General features: G+C 32.9%; 1 long non-coding RNA gene across 1 annotated transcript; it reads left to right on the top strand.

Moving 5' to 3' along the window:
* Nucleotides 1-8,781: 8,781 nt before the first annotated feature.
* LOC105788034 (uncharacterized) lies at nt 8,782-11,083 on the top strand. Its single transcript, XR_001131790.2, has 2 exons — nt 8,782-8,982; nt 9,484-11,083. It is a non-coding gene; the product is annotated as an uncharacterized LOC105788034 (long non-coding RNA).
* The last annotated feature ends 4,015 nt before the right edge of the window (nt 11,084-15,098 follow it).

The following is a 15,098-nucleotide window of genomic DNA, read 5'->3' as shown; positions in this document are numbered from 1 at the left end:
ATTCGGTATCGATACCTTTTATATGGTATCAATAAAATATGTTTGGTATCAATATTTCAGCTTCAATGATTATTAAATTTAACATTTATTGCAAAAAATATTGATACATTTTTATTTGGTATCAATACTTGCTGTTGTAGGTAAATTAAATGCTCTGGTTTTCACATCCCCAACGACTCTATTCATATGTCCAAAAACCACAGCCATTGGAATTCAATTTAGGGGTATAAATATCAGCTTCCAAAGGTCCTACAATAACAAAAAAGCATACTCAAACAAAAATCATCAATCAAACAACATTTGTGCCAAATAATTCTATATCTTTCTTTCATACACTTGTGATTTTTATTTCCATTCTTTTGTTCAAGTGTCTTTTCATTGTAATTGTGCTTAATTTGCAAACACATTGATCTTGTAATGATTATTTCTTTGTTTGTTTCTTTGTATCTCTTTGAGAGGGTTTGTGTCTTAAGATTTGGGTAAAAACCTTAAGGGAGTTGTAAGGCTAAAATTTGTCCTCAAAGGTTGATCAAATTAGTGAATTTGGGAAAATCCTTAGTTGTGGAAAGCTAAGGTAGTAGAGTAGGTAATTGGGGCCGAACCGCTCTAAATTGTTGTGTTCAATATTCTATCATTTCTCTCTAGCTTTCCTAAATTTTTAAAAGTCAATTCATCCCCCTCTTAACAATTTCAGTTTGATCATTTGAGCTAAGAAAGAGTGATTCTCAGAGTTGAACAACATCATTTTCAAGGTCTTAGTGGATTGATTGTTTTGTAAAGACGTTTTGGCCATTTTAGTAGCTTTTGGAATATACCTACGCCTTTACATCATCTTTATAGATGTTTGTAACGAAACTTATGTTGTTTTGCTTATATGATGTTTTGGTACATGCTATAGATGTTGAAAAAATTCGATTAAGAAATCAATTATTTAGTTATAAAGGAAGTTTAAATTTTTGCTTAAAACAAGTCATTGTGTTATTTATATCAATAAACCTAAACTAGAATTATACTTGTGCTTTTTGTAAGGTGTACTAAAGTCAATCCAGGATTTCAACCAAATGATCTTCTCCTCTATCCTCGAACCACAAATTGTGTCGAGTGTGGGTTCAAACAACACGAACCAAGTCACCGAATGAAACTATTTACTTACTTTCAATGGAAAAGTAAATCTCTCTATAAATTGATAGTTATTCACAATTCCCAAAAAATAGAATTTATTCTTCGCAAATAAATTACCACTACTTTCTGGTAGAATAACAATGTATGGAATGTGTGTAAATAGCTCTACTGATACTCTATTTATATATAGAGTTCTAGTTGAATAAGTCTTGAATAAATAATATTATGTTAATAAAAAAACACATTCATACTCTAAAAGTAGGAGAAAGAGGTGGTGACACACCCCAAGATATACTAGAGTTTGTTGCCCCTTGTCATACACAAAGCCATATTGGGCCTTTCATGTATTGAGTCCAATTATATGTGCTTCATGGACTTTTAACCCAACATTTTTTAATTTATTCAATCCAATATTTATCTTCGATTACCCAAAATAAATATTATTTAATCAATCAATTTAATTAATTAAATTAACTAAATTAATTTCTTAATTAAATAATTTTCTCAACCCACTTCTAATTCCATTAAAATCATAGCAACTTTAACGTAATAGAATCTATGAGAAAATATATTTAATTTCTGATTCAATCAAATTCATAATGACTAATTAATTTAATTCCATCTATGAACTTCAATATTATAATTAAATAATAATTGAAGAACCTTAAATTAATTCTCAATTCATTTTTGTACTTAGCGAGAAAACATATTCACTTGAGAATAGTGATATATGTGATCTATTTATCTTACTTAATTGATTCCATTCATTTCTATTAATTGGTTATACATGCAAGTCACTTATAGTTATCTTGAGCTAGTAGAAGGACCGATTAGACATATATGATTAGGGATAAAATAATTTATAAATTAAGTTCCAGCTTTTGTCTATTAATTATAACATTATTTAGTCACGAAGTAATTGCACTAAACTATCGTGACTGAGCTCGCTCATATTATATACCATTACGAAAGCTACTTAATAAATGATCGTCCAATGGCCTTGTCATAAGTATATTACCCTCATAGGATATCCTTAATCTCTTTAGGATAAATCTGTTCTCCCAATATAATCTTATTTTATCTCATGGTAATCATTACATCTTCCTTTATGAAAAGTTAATTACTATAAAAATATTAATTAAATCATTTATCACAAAGACAAATGATCCTAGTCTTGTTTACTTTTTATGTATAATATAATGCCGATGAGAGGATACCATTTACCCTTCATTAGGTTATGAATTCCATAGTTGTTGAATGATGTTACATACTGCAAAAGTTGTATACCCAACATACCAGCTTTTGATTCATTATCTATTTTAACTCAAGCTTTCATTTACATCAAAGTATACAAGTCACGCATACATAGTCAATCATTCACTTAGATTAAGGAATTTTACACTATGAACATCACAAGTGAATAAATCCACAAACATATCTAGGATCTATTCTACATAGGTTTTGTTCGATGTACTATCAGTCTAATTAGTTAGATCTATGTCTTTATCTTCTGAGAGTCATCTGCTCCGGTACCTAAGACGAGGTATATCCCTAACTGGACTTGATATACAACATATAGTCTTTTAATCGATTTGCTCATTTCCAATTAGACTAAGGACATATACTATTCAATCAACATTTATCACATCTAGGAAACTGGGTCTGCAATATTGACATTAAGTTATAGATTAAAAATAGAGCAAATAGAAAACATATTAGTAATTAGGATTAAAAGGTATAGTAGCTAAAGTAGATAACTTAAACATGTAAATTAGGACTAATGGTTAGTGGGGTATTTATTAAAAAAGGGTAAAATTATGAGGGATCTATAGGATAAATAAACTAATTTTATAAATGAATTTGGCTATAAAAGTCAACACTAATCATTTTCTTCCTCACGTTTTAATTTCTTTTTTTTTTAATTTCTTTCTTTTCACACTTTCTTCACTTCAAAAGTTGTTGCATCTGGTAGCTAATTTTCCTTCAAAATTTTCTTGCGCATTATATTTTCTAAGCAACCAAACACCATTTTTTTCTTAAACTTTGGTTCGGTTATTGAGCGGACCACTCGGGAGTTCTGAAGGATAGCTAGATAGAAAGTAAACAATCTATTTCATATCAAATCAGCATGAAATGCTTTTGACTAGAGTATTCACAGTATAGATAGGAATTATAAAAAATCTTTTTTTATAAGCTGTTTGGCTTAAAAAATAATGGATCCACATACCAAACAACTCACTCACTAAACTGTTTATGTGCAAATTGTTATATGCGATATGTTTGTAAGTGAGTTGTTTGGTACGCAAATTATTTTTGTGTTTTCTTGTGTTGTACACATGTGTATTCATTGAGCTTTCCCAACCTCATCCATTTACTTTGTTTTCCCTTTTAGATAAGTAGTGCACAGGTTAGTGAGGAGGGTGGCAGTTTAGTGATCCATCGCACAAATTTTCTTTCTACAGTATGTGCGCCAAGATTATAAAACCCCAAGAAGGCAATGTGAGAGATTCCCGAACTAAAGACTTGGAATGGGACCTAGATAATTTAGGACAATTTAAAAAACATTTTTCAAGGGTTGTAAATGGACTTTTCAGACTGTTTAATTTTTGGGACTTTTTAATCTCTGTGTTTGCTTGTTTGGTTAAAATTGCTGCTTGAATTATATGATACTGCTTATGCAAACTAACGAGACATTTTGTAGGTAGTAGAGCCTACTGAAATTCAGGTACGCCTTATTCCACTGATTGTGTGACTTATTGTTTGATTTAGAAAAACATGCTCTTAGGACTAAATGCTTGTATGAAATATTTTGTATATGTATAATGAGTAAGGATGGTTGGTGTGAATTGTAGATGTTTAACGAAGAGTCATCTCAGTGGCTAATGTGTCGCTCAAAATTTAGGTCGGGCCGTCCTGACCGGGTTTGGGTGTCACATTTAGTGGTATTAGAGCCAGGTTTACATATATATAAGATAATAATATAAATAAATGGGGTTTTTTTATAAATAAATAAAAGTTTTAACATTTTTGGACAAAAACAATCTAGGGTGAAATTAGTTGTAAATGGGGTAGGAACATGAAAACATTGCCTTCTTGAAAATGTTTTCTTAAAAACATTACTTTGAATCACTTGCCACTTCTCACTTTCCCATTTTTCTTTAAATTAAAGTAAAAAATAGTTAGAGATGCCTCTTAGACGTGGGCGTCTGGCTGCGAATGCACCGGTAGAACCACTTTTGGGACAAGCTACACCTAGAACTAGTTTCGAACCCTTGGTCTAAGCACTGATTAGGGCATTCCAAAGTATAGTCGGTGGGAACCCTGCCCCAGCTGCTAGAGGTTTGCCACTCAAATGACTCTGGGCCATGAGCGGTAAAGAATTTTGAGGAGCAAAAGGAGCTGATCTGACGATTGCTGAATATTGGTTGGAGAGTGTTGAGAGGATTCTTAAGCACATAGGATGCTCGAGTAAGGATAAATTAGGTTTCATCGTATCCTTACTAAATGGTAAAGCTCATCGTTGGTGAAATACAGTAAATAGGGGGACCACTACTGATCATTTGACTTGGGAGTTCTTTTGGAGTCCTTCTGAAAGAAGTACTTGAGAGAGAAGTACCTAGATACAAGGAAGAGAGAGTTTTTGGATATGGTTCAGATAACCATGTCCATGGCTGAGTATGAGTTCGAGTTTGTGCAGCTCAGCCAGTATGCTCCAGAGATGGTGTTCTTTGAGAATGAGAGGTGTAAGAGGTTTTGATTTGGGCTAAATCAGGATATTCGAGTATACCTAGTAGCATAAAGCCTAGAGGTCTTCGATGATTTGGTCGAAAGGGCTAAAATTGTGGAGGAGACGCCGGCTGAGCCACCTAGATTGGTTGCCACTAAGACTAAGAAGAATGGCTTTGACAGGTCAGAGTCATCGGGGAGGCCAGACAATAGAGGTCGAGAGATTCAGAGGTTCAATAGGAATGATCAGTGGGATTCTCATTCGAGTTACACCAAACTGCAAAGTACAACAATAGTTGCTTCGGGTGGATCAGCCTGGTTTTCGGTGTGTCAACACTGCGAGCGTAGGTATCCAAGAATGTGCTGGAGGGTGTTTGAGGCATGTTTGCACTACGGGTCAAAGGAGCATCGAATTCATAACTGCCTGATAAGAGATGAGATGGTCTAGACTACAGTATTTGCTAGAGGCTGAGGCTGAGGTCGTGGTGGTAATGGGAGATCAATGGGTCAGAAATCAGTCGCCCATACTATAGCTGCATTGACAGAGTCGAGTGGACTTGCTTGTGTTTATGCTATGAGAGAGCCACAAGAGCGCTCGACGACGCTGATAGATCCGGGTTCTACTCATTCATATATTGTAAGCGATTTGGCGGGTGAGTTAGTGGTTCCAGTAGAGACCATTAGTCATGGAATGGTAATGACGAGTTCGCTAGGAGGAAGCTTTTTAGTCGATCAAGTGTTTTGAAGGTGTTCGTTGGCAATACAAGGATACACTTTTCCCGTGGATCTGATGGAGCTATCATTTTATGAGTTTAACGTAATTCTCGGGATGGATTGGTTGACAGAGCATAGGGCAATAATCAATTTCGAGACGAAGTGTCTTAATTTGAGAGTCGAGGTGGATTAGAGTTTGTAATCATAGGAGAGAGACCGAAATTCTTCTCTAATGTAGTGACCATGACTAAGGCTGAAAAGCTTATGAGTAATGGTTGTGAAGCTTACTTAGCCTATGTTCTTAATTTTGGGAGTAAAGGTTTGGGAGTTTAAGATATCCGCGCTATGAAGAATTTTCTTGACATTTTTCTAGAAGAGTTACCTAGTTTGCCGCCAGATCGAGAATTTGAGTTCGATATTGAAGTTTATCTTGGTACCGCACCGGTGTCCATTACACCTTATCGCATGGCACTGAAAGAAGTCAAAGAGCTGAAGATCTAGTTGTAATAACTATTGGATTGGGGGTTTATTCGATTGAGCGTATCTCTTTGGGGTGCACCTGTGTTATTTGTAAAAAGGAAAGATGGTATCTTGCGATTGTGTATTGGTATCTTGAGATTGTGTATTGATTATCAATAGTTGAACAAGCTAACTATCAAGAATAAGCATCTCTTGTCTCGTATTGATGACCTATTTGATCAGTTCAAGGGAGTGATGGTGTTTTCGAAGATTGATTTGAGGTCTGGGTATTATCAAACCAAAGTGAAAGAGGCTGATGTCCTAAAGACTGTGTTTAGAAATCAATACGGGTATTTTGAGTTTCTGGTTATGCCGTTTGGATTGACGGATGCACCTGCAATGTTCATGGACCTAATGAATCGAGTTTTTCACTTGTATCTGGATCAATTTGTAGTTGTTTTATAGATGATTTTCTCATGTATTCTCTTACCGAGGATGATCATGATGCACATCTACTGGTTGTTTTTTATATTTTGTAAGAGAAATAGTTGTATTCGAAGTTAAGTAAGTGCGAGTTCTAGCTTTGAGAAGTGATGTTTCTTGGGCATGTGGTGTCTTCAAAAGGGATTTGTGTGGATCTAAAGAAGGTTGAGGCTATTTTAGAGTGGAAGCAAACGAAGAGCATTACTAAGGTCCGTAGTTTTCGTGGATTAGCGGGTACTATCGTAGATTCATTGAGGGGTTCTCCATTATAGCTGCACCCTTAATGAAACCACTTCAGAAGAATGAGCTATTTGAGTGGACTGAGGAAAGACAAAAATGTTTTGATAAGCTAAAAACAATGTTGACCGATGCGCTAGTGTTGGTTCAACCTAAGTCTAGAAAAGAATGTGTTGTCTATAGTGATGCATCGTATACAAGACTCAGATGTGTATTAATGCAGGATAGGAAGGTGGTAGCATATGCTTCAAAACAGTTGAGGCCACATGAGCGTAATTACCCAACCCATGATTTGGAGATAGTTGTTGTAGTCTTTGCACTCAAGGTTTGGCATTACTATCTTTATGGTGAGAGGTGTGTTATCTACACCTATCACAAGAGTCTTAAGTATCTCTTATCCCAGAATGAGTTGAACTTGAGATAAAGGCACTGGATTGAGTTGCTAAAAGATTATGATTGTGTGATTGAATATCACCCTAGCAAAACGAATGTGGTTGCTGATACTTTAATTTGAAAGTCGATGGTTGAATTGTGAGTCATGTTTGCACGGTTGAGTTTAACCAGTGATGGTGGGTTGTTGGTCGAGCTTCAGGTGAAGCTAACTTTGTCTAGTCAAATTAAGGATAGGCAATTAGTGGATGAGTTCTTAGTGAAAAAGATTCATTAAGTTAAGGATGGTAGCGGTGGAGAGTTTGAGCTAAACTCTAATGGCATCTTGAGTTTCCGTGGGAGACTATGTGTTCCTATTGATGAAGAACTTACACATGCGATTCTTACTAAGGTGCATAGTAGCCCCTATGCTATGCACCCTGGTAGTATGAAGATGTATCGGGATCTTAAGGAGTTGTATTGGTGGCCTAGATTGAAGCGGGATGTTACCGATTTCATGGGCCGTTGTATAGTTTATTAGAAGGTGAAAGTGGAACATCAACATCCTTCAGGTTTGTTGCAATCAATACAGATTTTGGAATGGAAGTGGGAGAGGACCACGATGGATTTTGTTTTCGATTTGCCACTGACTCCGGCGAAGAAAGATTTGATTTGGGTAATTGTTGATCGATTCTCCAAGAGTGCATATTTTCTAGTAGTGTGTACTTATTATGAGGATATGTTGCGCAGCTATGTCATCGAGTTTGGTGGTAGTTGGGAGCAATATCTGCCTTTAGGGGAATTTGCTTATAATAATAGTTAACAATCGAGTATTCATATGGCACCGTTCAAGGCACTATATGGTAGGAGATGTAAAACTCCTCTTTGATTCGGGAGACTGCGGAGAAGGTGAAACTGATTGGTGATAGACTGAAAGCCACTTCTAATAGGAAAAAGTCTTATGCAAATCTAAAACATCGTGACATCGAGTTTCAGGTTGGGGATCGAGTGTTCCTTATGGTTTCACCTTGGAAGAAAGTTCTAAGATTTGAACAAAAAGGGAAGTTGAGTCCGAGATTTATTGGGCCTTACGAGGTTATTAAGAGGATGGGATCAGTAGCATATCGACTCAAATTACCGATTGAACTTAAGCATATTAACGATGTATTTCATGTGTCTCTATTACGTAAGTATCGTTCTGATCCGTCACATGTTGTTTCGATTAAGGAGATCAAGGTTCGACCTGGTCTTACTTATGAAGAGAAACCAGTTGAGATCTTAGCTCATGAGGTTAAGGTGTTGCGTAATAAAAGCATACCTTTGGTAAAGATTTTGTGGTGTAACCACAAGACTGAAGAAGCTACTTGAGAAACCAATGATGTGATAAGACAATAGTATCCTTATTTATTTGGTTCAAGTGATTTTAGGGACAATAGTATTCGCATTAAATTATAGATTAAAGTAAGAGTAAATAGAAAACACGTTAGTAATTAGGACTTAAAAAGAATAGAAGCTAAAGTAGAGAACTTAAATAGGTATATTAGGACTAATGGTTACTGGGGATTTATTAAAACAAAGGTAAAATTAGGAGGTATCTATAGGATAAATAAACCAATTTTATTAATGAATTTGGCTATAAAAGCCAACACTGCTCATTTTCTTCCTCATGTTTTAATTTCTTTTTTTGTTATTTTTTTCTTTCTTTTCACACTTTCTTCACTTTAAAATTTATTGCATCTGGTAGTTAATTTTCCTTTAAAATTTTCTTGTGCATTATATTTTCTAAACAACTAAACACCATTTTTCTTCTTAAACTTTGGTTCTGTTATTGAGCAGACCACTCAGAAGTTCCGAGGGATAGCTAGATCGAAGGTAAACAATCTATTTTCATATCAAATCCGCATGAAATACTTTTGACTAGAGTATTTAAGTTATAGATAGGAATTATAAAAAATCTTTGTTTTTTTTTTGTTTTTTGTAAATGTTTGGCTTAAAGAAAATAGTGGATCGAAGCTGGCAAAGCTATGAAATGTCTTCTAAAATTATTTTCAAAGAGCTTTAATAAAAATAAAGGTTTGCGATCCGATTTAGCAAAAGTTTTTAAGAAAACATATAAATCGAAGGATTTTACTCTTGAGGAAGACGATGAACAGTGATTATTTTTGAAAGAATAAAGTTTAGCAGGGTTACCTTTAATTAATAGTCTAGATCTGCAAATACATGTAAGTTAGAAGGGTTTAAAAGTTAGGAAATGAGGTAAGTATTAGAACAATAAAACCTTGTAGAAGATAACGTAAGTAGTGGGCTTTTGTTGAGTAGTGAATGAATTAAATTGTTTTAGATAAAATGTGATGTGTATTTGTTCATGCGAAGCTAAAAATACTGGGGGAGCATCAACTAATAGAGACAAAGCAATGAAAAGGTCACATAATCAATGTTGTGGTGAACCAAGGTTAGTACTTTGTGTACTGCACTTGAAAACGAGGTTGTGCACAACAAGAAGTCAAGTAAGATGTGCGAACCCTTTTATTTAATGTGTGAACCTTGGCATGTACATACGACCCCTACTAGATTTTCATTCGAACCCTGTGATAATTTGATGTGAGCTCTGAGTTGTGATCTGTGAACCATGCTTTTAAATTGTGTGAGCCTATAAGTGAGTGCGAGCTCAATGTTTAAAGCTTTGTGATATAATTGGTGCGAACTATTATATATTATATATAAATATAGGTGTTGTGGGTTTTAATTTATATAATATATATACATGTTGAAAAAAGGGTTGTCATATATTATAAATGCAAGTGGTGGTTTTATTATAAGTAATATATATTATTTAGCTAAGAGGGTACGCATACTTATATAATAGATAATCATGATGTAAAAAGGGTTTTGTACAATGAATGCATGTGCAGGCTTCTTTATAAACAATATATATACATATCTTTGCACTAAATGGGTTCTTGTATTATTTAATATATAAATGTATACAGATAGTGTGTGAACTTTAAATCTATTATGATGTATGTACATAAAATATTATGAAAACATATTACATGCGAACATATGTCATATGTGAACCCTGTTATTTTATGCTTGATGTTTTGTATATGCGAGCTAAATGCTTTGCGAACTATATTATGACGTGTTGTGGTACTACGAGCTCTGTTAAAATTGTGAGCCTAAAATGACTTAATTTGTAAATGTGTATTATTGTGATATGTTGGTATTGTGAATTTTTGAAACCATTGGATATAGTTGACGTGCCTTAAGATTGTGAATGATAGCCCATATTATGTGATAAGGCATTGTGGCCTGGTGATTCGATGGAGAAATAAGGGAATGTCGAGCAATGCTCCATTCACCGAGGATTGTAAGGGTGTGTTTTACGGAGAGTGTGAGCTTTCGCACTGCACTTATATGGCGATTTGAGTGACTCTATGAGTATTAGGGTGTGTTTGGGAGATTCATTTATCCAATGAGTATATTATTTAATTATGTTTTCTTTCACGAATTTCTAATATATCACTAAACTAAAAGTGGTTGATTATATGTGAATTAATGATATACGTATTGTTTGTATGCAAATCACTTACATGTAAAATTGTTTATGTGTGAACTGTTATATGCAATCTGTCTGTAAGTGAGTTATTTGGTATGTGAACTATTGATGTGTTCTCTTGTGTTGTACGCATGTGTATTCACTAAGCTTTCCCAAGCTCATCCCTTTACTTTATTTTCCCTTTAAGATAAGTAGTGCATGAAATAGTGAAGAGGGTGGCAATTTAGTGATCCATCGCACAAATTTTCTTTCTACAGTATGTGCGTTGAGCTTATAAAACCCCAAGAAGGCATTGTGGGACATTCTGGGTTGGGGACTTAGAATGGGACCTAGATAATTTGGGACAATTTATAAAACATTTTTCAAGGGTTGTAAATGGACTTTTTGGGCTGTTTAATTTTTGAGACTTTTTAATCTTTGTGTTTGCTTGTTTGGTTAAAGCTACTGCTTAAATTATATGATACTGCTTATATGAAATAATGAGACATTTTATAGCTAGTAGAGCCTGCCAAAATTCAGGTATACCTTATTCCACTGACTGTATGACTTATTGATTGATTTAGAAAAGCATGCTCTCAGGACTAAGTAACCCCTCAACAAGAACAACATTACTCAACCTTCTCACTTATGTAAAACATTCATTTAACATCAACCACCAATGCCAATTATCATACCATATTGGCATTAAGTAACCCCTCAACAAGAACACTTTAGTCCATACAAATCAACTTACAAATGTACCTCATATATGTACACATATGACATCTCCATTTATACCTTTTATATTATTGAAATCAAGTACACATTTCTTATCCATTCTTTTCTATATTAATCACCTATGCATCTAGTCATTCTCAAGAATAAACAAACCATTGGCTTTCATCACCATACACACACATATATATACTAAGATACAAAACATGTAAATATAATATGCACCTTCAAGACCATTATCAATCATGTAAAACACTTATACATATCAACCTATGTACAGGACAAGTAACAATTCAAAATACAAACTACATTTAAGATTGACCAAAACACAAATCACCTATATACATGCCAAAAAATCGAGCAACGTTAAAGATTATTAAGTCAACAACATGATAGTGTGAGCTTCTCAATGATCTACCTGACATGTTCTGCAAGTTGGAAATCTATAAGAAAAAGGAAACAAGAGGGTAAGGATTACAAATGCTTAGTAAGTTCATTAATATTTAAACTACATCTTACTTCATTTTACGATTTAACACAACAAGCTATTCAACTCGATAATTTTGCCTAAACATGGCAATCATAAATCAATAAGGTAGTTCATCATATAATCAAATCCTATAGTAATTCAAACTTTAACAATATCAATTCGATTTAATACCAATCGCATGAAATCAACAACTCAATATTATTTCCATAATTCAATCAACATTTCAATTTATAAATACTAGTAATAGTATCAATAGTACTACCTAAACCAATGTATACATGATTCAATTAATCAATTTAAAGAATATACCATATTAACGTTTTAGTATCATTGATGTTATAATTTTATTCGTTTCATATTATACGATAATATCAACATGTCATTTTCCAAATTACAATGCTTGATTCATCATAAATTCATAACGGCCCTCCAGCTCGAAAATCCAGTTTGCATGATCTTTATATTACCAAATCACATTACCAATCCAATTATATATATCATTTATCAGATATCACATTCACATCCCTATTAACCTGACTCAGACTCGAACGGATACACGAATCCAACCAATCACACCAATTTAACATCCAGTGCATATCAGATAAATTTGAAATAGTAAGTTGTGCCCAACGCTGGTCGGTTTAACTAACAATTAGGTGTGCCCAGCACTCATCAACTTATAGTTGTAATAACCCTAAACTCTTCCTATCCTATGGCATACCAACTATATCTAACTCAATTTCCATTATATGCCAATTTCTTTATTCAATAATATTGTTCAATAGCCAATCATCAATACATACCAATATATCAACATAATTATTCTCAATACAAAAATCAATTTTGCATTTACATCAATATAATATAATTCTCAAATCAATTCAATTTAGTCCTTACCATAAACAATCGATCAATTTCATACTGATATGGTTTGATTAGTTATAACGAACTATCAATTCATTTTTCTCTCAAATTTAAATTCATCATATTAAATTTTATCCATCAACTTATCATTTCTCTACGATTTAGTCCATGACTCACCCGTTGTACTACGTTGTGAATAATTCAAACTACTATCAAACAATTACAAATTCACAAATCAAATGTAAAACAATTTAAATACTATCATACTATGTGCACTTACCTGGAAAAAAAAAGCAAATGGTTAACTCTCTAAAGACTAATAAGCAAATTCACCTTTTTCCTCTATTAATTCTGATTTGGTCCAATTCCTGTAATTTCGACCTTTTTATTTCATCCTATTATAAACATATATCAGCTCAATTTCATCATTTGGATGCCCCTAAAGTTTTGCATTTTATTCAATTTAGTCCCTAAAACTAAAACTATCATAATTTTCATATTTAAGCCCTATTTTCATTCGATTTCAATTTCATCCCTGAACAACCCTCTAAATTCAATAATTATAAAAATTTCATGTTAATTTCAAAATATTTTCATTTTAGTCCCTAAACTCAAAACTAACAAATTTCACTTTACAAATTAGTCCTATTACATTTCTAAGCTTCAAATCCTAACATTAAACATAAAAAACCATCAATGAAAACATTTTAAAACTTTAATAGTTTTGAAAATGGAGGTACGATTTAGCTAAATCAAGTTACAACAATATCAAAACCATAAAATTTACAAAAAAATGGGTTTAGAAACCACTAACATGCAAATGGCGAAATGTTTAAAGAATTTGGAGCTTTTCTTTCAATGGTGATATTTCGGTGGTGAATGGTTGAAGGGAGAAGATGACAACCTTTTCCTTTGTTTATTCTTATTATTTTAACCTTTAATAATATTTTATTTAAATTTTAATCATGTAGTTCACCAAAATTATACATCTACCGTCCACTATTATGTTAAGGTGGTCAATTTGTCATTTTAACCCTTGCAATATCACCATATAAACCTTTTTAACTAATAAAACCAATAGTGGTTAATTTTTACGATTTTTACGATTTAGTTCTTATACCTTAATTAGTCACTAATTAGGTAAACTTATTTATCAAACTTCAATTCACCTATAAAAACTCCATAAATATTTAATAAAATATTTACAAACTCGGTTCTGAAATGAGGTACCGATACCTCATTTTCCAAAATCATTAACTTTAGGGTTGAACCATTTATACTTTTAATAACTGTTCGATTGATAAAATTCATCAGATCAAAATTCAATATAACACTATAATAGACTAATAAATACTAATTAATAATATTTACTGACTCGATCATCGTAATATGATATTTTGAAACCGCAGTTTTTGGTATCACTGAAAAACAGACTGTTACAATATGAACATATTTTTTATATGTTAAATTTGTTGGTATAACTTTGGAAATCTGTCTAACATGTTTGGTAGTATTTTGAGGCATGTTTGCATTACTCAAGAAATCACTTTTTTTTTTGGCATTTTCTACATGTATGTTCAAGATAGGATGAACATGTCTTGAGATAGGACAAACATTTTAGGGTTTGCTTCGAGAAATAGGTCCTATGTCTCCAAACATTCAAAGTTAATAGTCAAATTTAACTTTAGGTGAGACAAGTCTCGAGGCACGTTACTATGTACCGATAATTGGCCAAGAATCGAGATTTGACTCCCAAATTTTGAAATGTGGGCCTTATATTAACGTTTAAGGCCTTTTTAAGGTCGATTTTTGTTTGTATTATTTGTTAATGGTTGAAAAGATTATTTGCTTGTTTATAACCGGTGTTTTAACATCAATTGTTGTTTGTCTAGGTAACTTGATGACTATATGGTGATCCAACTTCTAGATCGGGTAAAAGGTCCCGAGAGATCCCATTGCTTTTCTAGTATAGTTAGGGGACACTTCATGTTTTCAATTTATGGTTTTGCCATACGGAGAGTTTTCCAGGTAACTCCATATATTGGTAATTATAAAACATCAATGTAGCATTCCATGTACCCACTTTCTCCTATAAACCTAATGTAAAAAAATTATATTTGGGGTTGTCAGCAAATAAAATTTGAAAATTTTAATATAAATTTTGAAAGTTTTAGAGTTTTTTATGTTTACTTTGAAATTTTACAACATTTTAGAATTTCTTTAAAAATTTTAAAACATAATTTAAATTTTATTATGAGCAAACTTTTATTAAAAATCCTAAATAATAACATAATTTGTAAAAGAATGATTGTTTGATAATTTTCTCGCCCAAAATATTAGAATAGAGATATAAAATCTATG

This window comes from Gossypium raimondii, chromosome 2 (assembly GCF_025698545.1).
Source record: "Gossypium raimondii isolate GPD5lz chromosome 2, ASM2569854v1, whole genome shotgun sequence".
Taxonomy (NCBI): domain Eukaryota; kingdom Viridiplantae; phylum Streptophyta; class Magnoliopsida; order Malvales; family Malvaceae; genus Gossypium; species Gossypium raimondii.
Note: the sequence above shows the minus strand (reverse complement) of the source record. Positions and strands in the feature narration are given on the sequence as shown.